We start from the raw sequence: 15236 nt of genomic DNA, 5'->3' as shown, positions 1-15236 counted from the left end.
GCACTAGAATTGGGGCTTCACCAAATAAGTTTTCGATTGATCGAAGCTTTTTGGCATTTCTCCGTCCATTCGAACTTAACATCCTTTTGGAGTAAGCCGTCATCGGCGTGGCTATCGTTGAGAAGCCTTTTACAAATCGTCGGTAATAACCTAGCAAGCCCCAAAAAGCTCCGAACCTCGAATATTTCTGGAGGTTTCCAATTAAGTATGGCTGAAATTTTATTCTGTCGACTCGAATACCCGATCTGAATACCACATGACCCAAGAAGCTAACCTCTCTTAACCGAACTCACACTTGCTTTGAACTTAGCATATAATTGCTTGTCCGTAAAATTTGCAGCACTAACCGCAGGTGTTCAAGCATGTTCGGTCTCATTTCTTGAATAGACCAAGATGTCATCAATGAACACGACTACTTAATCGATCCAAATATGGTCTAAAGATCCGATTCATTAAGTCCATAAATACCGTAGGGCATTAGTGAGCCCAAACGGCATCACTAGGAACTCATAGTGACCATATCTCGCTCAAGGCGCCTTGGGCACGTCTCAATCTCGGATTCGCAATTGATAGTAGCCCGATCTCAAATCTATTTTCGAGAACACCGAGGCTCCTTCAGCTTGATCGAACAAGTCATCAATACGTGGCAACGGATATTTGTTCTTTATCGTCGCTTTGTTGGCGGCGATAGTCGATGCATAGTCGCATGGTTCCATCCTTCTTCTTCACGAACAACACCGCGCACCCCAAGGCGAAAAACTCAAGCGAGCAAAACCTCTATCCACCAATTCTTGCAACCGAAGTTTTCAACTCCTTCAATTCCGTTGGTGCCATACGATACGGAGCTATCGAAATTGGGGTGGTACCAGGTACCAATTCGATGCCAAATTCTATTTCTCGAACAGGTGGTAAACCCGGCAATTCTTCGGGGAAAACATCCGGGTATTCACAAACCACGGGCACAGATTCGGGTTTCTTCTCTGATTCCTTGTCATCGAGCACGTACGCAAGGTACGCTTCGCACCCTTTTCTTACATATTTCTGGGCCAACATCGCTGATATTACAGCTGGCAACCCTTTTAAGTCCGTGGACTCAACCCGAATTATTTCATTATTCGCGCACCTCAAATCGATAGTCTTGCTCTTGCAATTTACAACCGCATCGTGCATGGTCAACCAATCCAAACCAAGAATAACATCGAACTCATCGAACGGCAAAAGCATCAAGTCCGCCGGAAAACAAGAACCTCGGAACACTAGGGGACTTTTCTTGCACACTTTGTTAACAAGCACGTAATGACCCAAGGGGTTTGACACCGAATTACAAACTCGAGAGACTCAATGGGCAAAGTCTTCTTTGGATGCTAAGGTTTCACATATATGAATGAGTAGAACCGTGGTCAATCAAAGCAATTACATTTGTATTGAAAAGAGTGAAAGTACCGTAATAACATCCGGAGAGGCAAGCATCCTCGCGTGCGCGTATGGCATAAGTCCTAGCAGAGCACGAGCCTCGAATCGATGGTAGCATCTCTAGATCCTCTCGACCGCCAATCGACATTGCCCATATTTCTAGGTGGTCTACCTCGAGCAATGGTAGCACCCGGGTTTGCACTCGACTTGCATTCTGCTCGTGCATCCTCGGGCAATCCTTCATAAAGTGGTCGGCCGATCCACACTTATAGCAGGAGCGATCACGAAACCAACAGCTCCCGAATGCCATTTGCCACAATGTGGACACTCCGCCTCTCTCGGCGATCATTTCCGCCACCGGCGATCGAGGTGACTTCGTGTGGTCACAGGGTCGATCGCGTCCTCGTCTAGAAAAGCCCGAACGCCTCTAGACCGGCTCGCATCATCTCGAAATCTCTTCGATGCTTGTTGAAGAGACTTTCCGAGGACCTCTTTCGAATTCTCCAATCCCCACATCAGCTTTTGTTTCTCCTTTCTAAGCTCTTGACTTTACAAGCTCGCTCAACAAGTACTACGAACTCTCGTATCTCGAGAATGCCAACAAACATCCTTATATCATCATTCAGCCCATCCTCGGCGTTTACATATATAGCTTGGACGAAATGCATTCTCGCGTCATCGGCTAAGCCTCACAAACTTTCGTTCGTAGTCGAACGGACATAGAACCTTGCTTAAGATCAAGGAACTCCCTCCGCTTTTGGTCGATGAATCTCGATGATATACTTTTTGAACTCGGTTAGAAAGAATTCCCAAGTCACTTGCTCTCTAGGCACCACAGTCGAGTACTCCACCAATAGTAGGCGGACTCGCGTAGCAAGGAGATGGTACACTTTAAGCACTCATCGGTGTACAGATAGCTCATCAAGCACCGGATAGTGTTATCTAACCATAATTCAGCTCGCTTCGGCATCATCATCATCCGTAGCCTTAAATTCAGTGGCCCCATGTTTTCGAATCCTATCGATCGGGGCTTACGACCTTATTGGGTCACCACCGGAGGTATCGAGGTGCGGGGTTGCATCCGTCGGGAATGGAGGTGGTGGAACAGTAGTGTTGGTTCGAATGTATTGATTAAACCATTCGTTCATCACACTATAAAAGGCTTGCCTAGCCTCATCATTAGGATTATGGCCATAGGTTGAGAGTCCGCCGGCGCTGTCCCTTTGCGCGGAGCAGCGCCACACTCTCCACATCATCAGCTATCGCTTCGGTTGGGATCGGGATCCATTGCTATAAACAAACATGAAGTCAAATTGTCGAAATTCATCACACTATCGATTCATCATTTAATGGCATGTATAGCTAGACCCCAAACACATCACGGTAGTCCTAGAATCGACTAAACCGTGGCTCGATACCAATAAAATTGTAACACCCCAAAACCCGAGACCATCGCGGTTGTCGGACCCGGGTTAACAAACCAAGTTCACATGTTTTTGCCCACCAATTTGACATTTCCAGTCAGGCTGGAAAACTGCATCACTGTCGCCTTAAAATCATATCTCGAGTTTCAAAACTCGGAAACTGGTTTCGTAAATTTTCCTGAATTTAGACTCATATATCCATCCATGGATTTATTTCTAGGATTTTGGTCGGGCCAATTGGTACAGTTTATTAGTTAAAGTTACCCCTGTTACAGGGATCGACTGCTCCGACCTTCGCGCGGTATAACTTGAATATCTCTCTGTACAGGGCTTTAATTCTGGTGTCGTTTGTTTCTAATGAAACTAGACTCAAAATGGAATCTGTACATATAAGATATATCTCCTAATTCTTTTGGATAATTTATAGTGAATTTTAAAGTTGCGACAGGGAACCCAGAAACCATTCTGGCCCTGTCTCACAATAGCTTTAATATCTCTTAACCTGTAACTCCTATGACCGTTTCGTTTCTTCCATATGAAAATAGACTCATCAAGGTTCATTTACATAGCTTATTCACTATCTAATTCCATTCCTATGAATTTTGGTGATTTTTCACATTCACGCCACTGCAGCTGGCAGCATCTGTTTTAAGATAGGACTCACCTATTTGGTGGTCTCCATGATTCAACTAGCCTTACCATACATAGGTTCATATATGATCATTTTAACCGTGCCAATGGCTGATCATATGACCAACATTCTCATTTCAAGCCATAGCCACATCATGACACAAAATATATACATACAACCCACAATTAGTCTAAGTTCATACTTCCTTTTCGAGCCATTTTCGCACGCGCCGTACATACTTACATTACAACATATTTAACAAACAAGGGGTAGTCCTATACATGCCATCTCAAGTTCAAACAAAATTTATACCAAAATGGAGGCTTGATAGTGTGGATGACTTCGACTTCAACGATCCCAAATCCGATTGCCTCGAGCGAAATCTAGAAAACTAAGAGCCAAAGCAACGGGTAAGCATTTTTATGCTTAGTAAGTCTCAAGGAATATAATGAACTATAATTTACAGCAATACATTCACATAGCCAAATGCATCATTTCATTAATACACATTCTTACTTCATACTTCATCATTATATAAGTTCGCAAAGCATCAATCAATTCAATAACTGAAATTCATTAGTCGATTGAGCGAATGTTGCTCAAACACGTCGACTTTCCAATGCACATATAACGTACCTTATCCTTTGGGCTGTCCGAGTGTACTAATTAAATTCATTTCAGCAACCAACACTCACCTCCAGCCCAAGATTCTTCGAATATAACCGGATATAATCAAGTGCACAAATGCCTTGGTCTTAGCCCGATAGAATAACTTCATACGAATGCCTTGGTCTTAGCCCGGATATAACCACTAGCACAATTGCCTTGGTCTTAACCGGATATAATTTCCAGCATAATTGTCTTGGGCTTAGCCCGATATCATTCAATTTCTCATGCACACATACATCAATAATCATTGGACATACATATTTCATTTTCGTTACTAAGGCTCAAACACAATTAATATCATTAGCATATTCGCCGGGACTTAGCCCGTGGAATTCAAATACTCATACACACCTAATCAATAATCATACACATCCATATTTCATCTCACATAATTCAAGTAAGGTCACTTCTTGAGGACTTACCTCGGATGTTGTCGAACGGCTTTTTCGGCTATTCGATCACCTTTTCCTTCCCTTGTCCAATTGTGGCCCTCTCGGCTCTTGAGCTAATTCAAACAAATTCAATTTATTAAAACCTCATTGTGCTTGCTTATGGCGAATATGACAAGGATTTTAGATGGTCATATGGCGCTCTTTAGCTTGAATACACAATGGTCATGCACATTTTATACTACATCAAGCAATTCAATACAATTTGTTTGAACATCAAGGAAATGCTAAGGCCTTCAATGGGCTACCCAAGGCGAATATTCATGTACATGTTGAGGTCAAAATTTGCACTTAATACCTCACAAAAACAGCATGCAATCTACTAATTAATGCTTGCACATTGTGGCCCAAAACTTATAATATAGCATCAAGCACTTATATGTGTGCTAGGCAATTGTGCTTGCAATTTCACAAGCATTCTTCCACATTTTCTTCTTTAAATCAATATATTCATCACTTAGTTCACAACCAAACATAATGTGCAATCATATATATGCATATATGAGCATGGCGAATTTTCAAGGTGTCCATAGCCATCCAAAACACAAACTTTTAACTAACATGCAAGAAGCATGAATCATGCTCAAGAATGCATCATGGCCAAGTATGACAATCATGCTCCTTTTCAACTTTAATCATGATAAAACAAAGAGAAAACTCAAAATCTTACTCATGAGTAGAAAATCCATCATTGCATGTATCATCATCAAGCTTCACACTTAGCATGCAATGGCTTTATCACTATAACAACTTTGGCCAAATACCATTTCCATGGCATACCAAAGATTTGAGCCATGGCTAACATGCACATCAAGTTAGCAACCAAAACATGCATGAAACTCCCAACACAACCTCATACATACCTTAATCTTGATGCAAACTTAGCCAAATCTCCTTCTAGATCTCTTCCAAGCCAAGCATGAAGCAAAAATCCTCCCCTTTTCCCTTAGTAATTTCGCCAAGAAGATGAGAAAGGATGAACAAATTTTCTTTTCTTTCCTTAGTACATTCGGCCAAGCCTATGGAGAAGAATGAACATTTTTTTTCTCTTGTTTTTTTCATACTCTTATTTTATCATTTCTAACATCATCCATTAGTAAAACATGTTGGGAACATGTTTTCCTTGCCCATAATTTGTCATGGCCGCCATTCACCTTAGGGAATGGGATAATTGACATGCAACTCCATTTATTTCACTTTATGCATTATTAGGCCACTTAAAATACACCTATCACATTTTCAAGTCTTAGCACATGGGTCCTTTCTTAATAATTAGCACCTAATTAATAAAAATCGAGACACGAAATATTTACGCATACCAATTCCACATACAATAAGCACGGAATATAACACTTAATTATTCTTGTGACTCGGTTTCGTGGTCCCAAACCACTCTCCGACTAGGGTCACATTAGGGTGTCACAACTCTCCCCACTCAAGAGATTTTCGTCCCGAAAAGCTTACCGGTAAATAGGTTCGGATATCGCTCTCTCATTGAGTTCTCGGTCTCCCAAGTAGCTTCTTCTATCCCGTGCTTGAGCCATAACACTTTCACTAGCGGAACCCGCTTGTTTCGCAACTCTTTCACTTCTCGTGATAGGATACGAATTGGTTCTTCCTCATAACTCATATTAGCTTGAATTTCAATTTCGATGGACTAATCACGTGCGATGGATCGGATCTATAACGTCAAGCATCGAAGCGTGGAAGACATCGTGAACCTTTTGAGTTCGGGGCAAAATCAAACGATATGCCACCGGACCGATTCGCTCGATATCTCATATGGCCCAATGAACCTCGGGCTCAACTTGCCCTTACGGCGAACACGAGTATTTTTTCCAAGGCGATACCTTGAGGAACACTTTATCACCCACGATACTCGATATCCTTACGCTTCATATCCGCGTCACGACTTCGACGATCGAAGGCTATCTTCAAACTTTCACGGATTACTTTCACTTTACATCTCGCATCCCTAATCAAATCCACCGAAAATCTTGCTTTCACCAAGCTCACCCAAAACAATGGTGTACGGCATTTACGCCCGTACAAAGCCTCGTAGGGTGCCATCTTAATACTCGATTGAAAGTCGTTGTTGTAAGCGAATTCAATCAACGGCAAATACCGTTCCCATGAACCACTAAACTCGAGGACGCAACATCTTAACATATCCTCAAGTATCTGAATTACCCGCTTCGGATTGACCATCGGTTTGGGGGTGGAAGGCGATCTTGAAATGCAACTTGGTACCCAAAGCTTCTTGCAACTTTTTCCAAAACCGCGAGGTAAATCTCGGATCTCTATCCGACACGATAGAAATAGGCACCCGTGTAATTTCACAACTGAGAAACGTACAATTCCGCTAATTTGTCCATTGAAAAATCCGTGCGTCTGGGGGACAAAGTGGGCCGACTTAGTCAATCGATCTACCACGACCCAAACCGCGTCCTTCTTACTTGCGACAATGGCGGTCCGGATACAAAGTCCATTGTGACTCGATCCCATTTCCACTCGGGTATCGTGATTGGTGAAGTAATCTCAAGGCACTGATGTTCCGCTTTCACTTGTTGACATATTAAACATCTTGAAACAAAGTCGGAGATGTCTCGCTTCATACCATGCCACCAAAATCGACGTTTCAAATCATTGTACATCTTCGTACTCCCGGGTGGATTGCCATTCGGCTACAATGGGCTTCATTCGAATTATCGAAATGAGTTCAATTCTTTGGGACACATGAGACGACTTTTGAACCTCAAACAATCGTCATCGTCGATTTGAAACTCCGAGTCCTTGTTCGAACACACGCAGCCCGCTTTGCAACCAACTCGTCATCGACTTTCCGAGCTTCTCGAATTTGGTGTGTCAATAATGGTTTGGCTTTCATTTCAGCCACTAACACACCGTCGGATCGGATAGACAAGTGCACATTCATCGCTCGTAAAGTGAATAACGATTTACGACTCAAGGCATCCGCAACTACATTCGCCTTTCCCGGTGATAGTCAATGATCACTCATAATCCTTTAACATTTCGAGCCAACGTCTTTGTCGCAGATTTAAGTCTCGTTGGGTCATCAAATACTGAGACTTTTGTGATCCGAGTATACATGGCACCTTTCACCAAATAAGTAATGTCGCCAAATCTTTAAGGCGAATACGATGGCGCCAATTCGAGATCATGAGTCGGATAGTTTTTCTCATGTGGCTTTAATTGCCTCGACGCAGGCCACAACTCGACCTTCTTGCATTAATACGCAACCTAACCCAAGTAGAGAGCGTCGCTATAGATGACAAACTCCTTGCGGACTCGGGTTGCACTAGAATTGGGGCTTCAACAAATAAGTTTTCAGTTGATCGAAGCTTTTTGGCATTTCTCCGTCCATTCGAACTTAACATCCTTTTGGAGTAACCGTCATCGGCGTGGCTATCGTTGAGAAGCCTTTACAAATCGTCGGTAATAACCCAAGCAAGCCCCAAAAAGTCAGAACCTCGGTAATATTTCTCGGAGGTTTCCAATTAAGTATGGCTGAAATTTTATTGGTCGACTCGAATACCGATCTGATACCACATGACCCAAGAAGCTAACCTCTCTTAACCGTAACTCACACTTCTTGAACTTAGCATATAATTGCTTGTCCCGTAAAATTTGCAAGACTAACCGCAGTGTTCAGATGTTCGGTCTCATTTCTTGAATAGACCAAGATGTCATCAATGAACACGACTACTGAATCGATCCAAATATGGTCTAAAGATCCGATTCATTAAGTCCATAAATACCGCAGGGCATTAGTGAGCCCAAACGGCATCACTAGGAACTCATAGTGACCATATCTCGCTCAAGGCGGTCTTGGGCACGCTCAATCTCGGATTCGCAATTGATAGTAGCCCGATCTCAAATCTATTTTCGAGAACACCGAGGCTCCTTGATTGATCGAACAAGTCATCAATACGTGGCAGCGGATATTTGTTCTTTATCGTCGCTTTGTTGTCGACGATAGTCGATGCATAGTCGCATGGTTCCATCCTTCTTCTTCACGAACAACACCGCGCACCCAAAGGCGAAAAACTCAGGCGAGCAAAACCTCTATCCACCAATTCTTGCAACCGAAGTTTTCAACTCCTTCAATTCCGTTGGTGCCATACGATACGGAGCTATCGAAATTGGGGTGGTACCAGGTACCAATTCGATGCCAAATTCTATTTCTCGAACAATGGTAAACCCGGCAATTCTTGGGAAAACATCCGGTATTCACAAACCACGACGCACAGATTCGGGTTTCTTCTCGATTCCTTGTCATCGAAAGCACGACGCAAGGTACGCCGCACCCTTTTCTTACATATTTACGGGCCAACATCGGCGATATTACGGTGGCAACCCTTTTAAGTCCGTGGACTCAACCCGAATTATTTCATTATTCGCACCTCAAATCGATAGTCTTGCTCTTGCAATTTACAACCGCATCGTGCATGGTCAACCAATCCAAACCAAGAATAACATCGAACTCATCGAACGGCAAAAGCATCAAGTCCGCCGGAAAACAAGAACCTCGGAACACTAGGGGACTTTTCTTGCACACTTTGTTAACAAGCACGTAATGACCCAAGGGTTTGACACCGAATTACAAACTCGAGAGACTCAATGGGCAAAGTCTTCTTTCGATGCTAAGGTTTCACATATATATGAATGAGTAGAACCGAGGTCAATCAAAGCAATTACATTTGTATTGAAAAGAGTGAAAGTACCGGTAATAACATCCGGAGAGCAGCATCCTCGCGTGCGCGTATGGCATAAGTCCTAGCAGGAGCACGAGCCTCAGATCTGATGGTAGCATCTCTAGATCCTCTCTGACCGCCACTGACATTGCCCATATTTCTAGGTGGTCTACCTCGAGCAGTGGTAGCACCCGGGTTTGCACTCTGACTTGCATTCTGTTCGTGCATCCTCGGGCAATCCTTCATAAAGTGGTCGGCCGATCCACACTTATAGCAGGAGCGATCACGAAACCAACAGCTCCCCGAATGCCATTTGCCACAATGTGGACACTCCGCCTCTCTCGGCGATCATTTCATACCGGCGATCGAGGTGACTTCGTGTGGTCACGAGGGTCGATCGCGTCCTCGTCTAGAAAAGCCCGAAACGCCTCTAGACCGGCTCGCATCATCTCGAAATCTCTTCGATGCTTGTTGAAGAGACTTTCCCGAGGACCTCTTCCGGAATTCTCCAATCCCCACATCAGCTTTTTGTTTCTCCTTTCTAAGCTCTTGGCTTTACAAGCTCGCTCAACAAGTACTACGAACTCGTATCTCGAGAATGCCAACAAACATCCTTATATCATCATTCAGCCCATCCTCGAAGCGTTTACACATAATAGCTTCGGACGAAATGCATTCTCACAGCGTCTAAGCCTCACAAACTTTCGTTCGTGTCGATAGCGGACATAGAACCTTGCTTAAGATCAAGGAACTCCCTCCGCTTTTGGTCGATGAATCTCTGGATCGATATACTTTTTTCTAACTCGGTTAGAAAGAATTCCCAAGTCACTTGCTCTCTAGGCACCACGAAGTCGAGTACTCCACCAATAGTAGGCGGACTCGCGTAGCAAGGAGATGGTACACTTTAAGCACTCATCGGTGTACAGGATAGCTCATCAAGCACCGGATAGTGTTATCTAACCATAATTCAGCTCGCTTCGGCATCATCATCATCCGTAGCCTTAAATTCAGTGGCCCCATGTTTTCTAATCCTATCGATTGGGGGCTTACCTATATTGGGTCACCAACGGAGGTATCGTGAGTGCGGGGGTTGCATCCGTCGGGAATGGAGGTGGTGGAACAGCCGTGTTGGTTCGAATGTATTGATTAAACCATTCGTTCATCACACTATAAAAGGCTTGCCTAGCCTCATCATTAGGATTACTGGCCATAGGTTGAGAGTCCGCCGCGCTGTCCCTTCGCGGAGCAGCGCCACACTCTCCACATCATCAGCTATCGCTTCGGTTGGGATCGGATCCATTGCTATAAACAAACATGAAGTCAAATTGTCAGAATTCATCACACTATCGATTCATCATTTAATGGCATGTATAGCTAGACCCCAAACACATCACGGTAGTCCTAGAATCGACTAAACCGTGGCTCTGATACCAATAAAATTGTAACACCCCAAAACCCGAGACCATCGCCGTGTCGGACCCGGGGTTAACAAACCAAGTTCACATGTTTTGCCCACCAATTTGACATTTCCAGTCAGGCTGGAAAACTGCATCACTGTCGCCTTAAAAATCATATCTCGAGTTTCAAAACTCGGAAACTGGTTTCGTAAATTTTCCTGAATTTAGACTCATATATCCATCCATGGATTTATTTCTAGGATTTTGGTCGGGCCAATTGGTACAGTTTATTAGTTAAAGTTACCCTGTTACAGGGATCGACTGCTCCGACCTTCGCGCGGTATAACTTGAATATCTCTCTGTACAGGGCTTTAATTCTGGTGTCGTTTGTTTCTAATGAAACTAGACTCAAAATGGAATCTGTACATATAAGATATATCTCCTAATTCTTTTGGATAATTTATAGTGAATTTTTAAAGTTGCGACAGGGAACCCAGAAACCATTCTGGCCCTGTCTCACAATAGCTTTAATATCTCTTAACCTGTAACTCCTATGACCGTTTCGTTTCTTCCATATGAAAATAGACTCATCAAGGTTCATTTACATAGCTTATTCACTATCTAATTCCATTCCTATGAATTTTGGTGATTTTTCACATTCACGCCACTGCAGCTGGCAGCATCTGTTTTAAGATAGGACTCACCTATTTGGTGGTCTCCATGATTCAACTAGCCTTACCATACATAGGTTCATATATGATCATTTTAACTGTGCCAATGGCTGATCATATGACCAACATTCTCATTTCAAGCCATAGCCACATCATGACACAAAATATATACATACAACCCACAATTAGTCTAAGTTCATACTTCCTTTTCGAGCCATTTTCATCTACCGTACATACTTACATTACAACATATTTAACAAACAAGGGGTAGTCCTATACATGCCATCTCAAGTTCAAACAAAAATTTATACCAAAATGGAGGCTTGATAGTGTGGATGACTTGACTTCAACGATCCCAAATCCGATTGCCTCGAGCGAAATCTAGAAAACTAAGAGCCAAAGCAACGGGTAAGCATTTTTATGCTTAGTAAGTCTCAAGGAATATAATGAACTATAATTTACAGCAATACATTCACATAGCCAAATGCATCATTTCATTAATACACATTCTTACTTCATACTTCATCATTATATAAGTTCGCAAAGCATCAATCAATTCAATAACTGAAATTCATTAGTCGATTGAGCGAATGTTGCTCAAACACGCCGACTTTCCAATGCACATATAACGTACCTTATCCTTTGGGCTGTCCGAGTGTACTAATTAAATTCATTTCAGCAACCAACACTCACCTCCAGCCCAAGATTCTTCGAATATAACCGGATATAATCAAGTGCACAAATGCCTTGGTCTTAGCCCGATAGAATAACTTCGCACGAATGCCTTGGTCTTAGCCGGATATAACCACTAGCACAATTGCCTTGGTCTTAACCGGATATAATTTCCAGCATAATTGTCTTGGGCTTAGCCCGGATATCATTCAATTTCTCATGCACACATACATCAATAATCATTGGACATACATATTTCATTTTCGTTACTAAGGCTCAAACACAATTAATATCATTAGCATATTCGCCTTGGGACTTAGCCCGGTGGAATTCAAATACTCATACACACCTAATCAATAATCATACACATCCATATTTCATCTCACATAATTCAAGTAAGGTCACTTCTTGAGGACTTACCTCGGATGTTGTCGAACGGCTTTTTCGGCTATTCGATCACCTTTTCCTTCCCTTGTCCAATTGTGGCCCTCTCGGCTCTTGAGCTAATTCAAACAAATTCAATTTATTAAAACCTCATTGTGCTTGCTTATGGCGAATATGACAAGGATTTTAGATGGTCATATGGCGCTCTTTAGCTTGAATACACAATGGTCATGCACATTTTATACTACATCAAGCAATTCAATACAATTTGTTTGAACATCAAGGAAATGCTAAGGCCTTCAATGGGCTACCCAAGGCCGAATATTCATGTACATGTTGAGGTCAAAATTTGCACTTAATACCTCACAAAACAGCATGCAATCTACTAATTAATGCTTGCACATTGTGGCCCAAAACTTATAATATAGCATCAAGCACTTATATGTGTGCTAGGTCAATTGTGCTTGCAATTTCACAAGCATTCTTCCACATTTTCTTCTTTAAATCAATATATTCATCACTTAGTTCACAACCAAACATAATGTGCAATCATATATATGCATATATGAGCATGGCGAATTTTCAAGGTGTCCATAGCCATCCAAAACACAAACTTTTAACTAACATGCAAGAAGCATGAATCATGCTCAAGAATGCATCATGGCCAAGTATGACAATCATGCTCCTTTTCAACTTTAATCATGATAAAACAAAGAGAAACTCAAAATCTTACTCATGAGTAGAAAATCCATCATTGCATGCATCATCATCAAGCTTCACACTTAGCATGCAATGGCTTTATCACTATAACAACTTTGGCCAAATACCATTTCCATGGCATACCAAAGATTTGAGCCATGGCTAACATGCACATCAAGTTAGCAACCAAAACATGCATGAAACTCCCAACACAACCTCATACATACCTTAATCTTGATGCAAACTTAGCCAAATCTCCTTCTAGATCTCTTCCAAGCCAAGCATGAAGCAAAAATCCTCCCCCTTTTCCCTTAGTAATTTCGGCCAAGAAGATGAGAAAGGATGAACAAATTTTTCTTTTCTTTCCTTAGTACATTCGGCCAAGCCTATGGAGAAGAATGAACATTTTTTTTCTCTTGTTTTTTCATACTCTTATTTTATCATTTCTAACATCATCCATTAGTAAAACATGTTGGGAACATGTTTTCCCTTGCCCATAATTTGTCATGGCCGGCCATTCACCTTAGGGAATGGGATAATTGACATGCAACTCCATTTATTTCACTTTATGCATTATTAGGCCACTTAAAATACACCTATCACATTTTCAAGTCTTAGCACATGGGTCCTTTCTTAATAATTAGCACCTAATTAATAAAAATCGAGACACGAAATATTTACGCATACCAATTCCACATACAATAAGCACGGAATATAACACTTAATTATTCTTGTGACTCGGTTTCGTGGTCCCGAAACCACTCTCCGACTAGGGTCACATTAGGGGTGTCACAGGCCAGCTGTCCAAACTAATCTCCAAATGACCACAAGGTAGCTTGCCAAGTAATACTGAACACAACCCAAGGGAACAACTCAACGCAATTAATATTCAAGATGATGAAGGAGTCGTTGAGTCTGAGCCAGAACCGAGACAAGAAATTGTGGTAGGTAGAGGTCAAGGTGAGGTAGGTCATAATAAAAATAAATTAGTGAATGTCGAATATAAACCCCGTGTGCCATACCCTAATGCGACAAAGAAAGACAGCTTAGATGAACTATAACATCCCGAAATAGAGCCTAGTCGGAATAGTGATTTCAAGATCACAAATTCGACATCAAAATAATTATTTTATGATTATTATGAGGCATAGAATATGAGTATATGCCTGTGTTAAAGTTTCATGAAGAATTCCTAAGTATAAGATATCCAATTGGAAATTAGGGACTAAATTGAATAAATTGAAAAATTTGGATTCTAAAAGCAATTTGTATGAAATTGCTTTAGATTATGAATTAGAAGGTCTTGGAGAGTAATTTTCCAAAATTCAAAATTTTTGGACAAAAATGGGCTTGCATGGATGAAATTTTAAAGAAAGGGTATAAGGGCATTTTGGTCATTAGGCTTTTTAATGAACTAAAAAGGAAAAAAAAATGGAGCAAAAATATGCTCATCTTCTTCCCATAGCTGTTGAAATTTGGAGGACACCATAGCTAGGGTTTCTTCAATTTTCAAGCTCAATAGTAAGTGCTCCCAAGCCCTATTTTCCATGTTCTCTGTATTTTTGAAATCCCAGTAGCTTGCTCTTTCCATTTCTACCCATATTTCATGCTAGGGTTTATGTTAAAAAATTTACCCATGCATGAGTTATTGGTATTTTGATGGATTATGGAGGAATATGAAAGATAAATGTGTGTTAAACATCTTTTCCAAGTTGGCTTTCATGAGAAACCTTTATAGGGACTATTTTGTAAAAGATGTAAATGTGTGGTAGAAATGGGGAAGAAAATGAAAAATGTGGGTTGCCATAAGAGAGAAAAATGTTCAGTTAGGCTTGGGTAAGATAGAAATTGCATGTGTTTCATTATACGAGCCTAAGGACTAAATCGTAAAAATGTCAAAGGTAAGGGGCAAAACGGTCATTTGGACCGGGGTAGATATTAAACTTGAAATGTATAATGTGGGGTATTAATAAGTTAATTTTGCTGTTATAGACCCTGAGGAACAAATTCCGAAGGTCGATCGTGGTAAACGTAAGGTTTTGGAATAACTAAAACATAATCCCGAAAAGAATACCAGGTAAGTTCGGATAACTCAAAGCACACCCCTAATAT

Source organism: Gossypium arboreum, chromosome 7 (genome assembly GCF_025698485.1).
Source record: "Gossypium arboreum isolate Shixiya-1 chromosome 7, ASM2569848v2, whole genome shotgun sequence".
NCBI lineage: Eukaryota > Viridiplantae > Streptophyta > Magnoliopsida > Malvales > Malvaceae > Gossypium > Gossypium arboreum.
Note: the sequence above shows the minus strand (reverse complement) of the source record.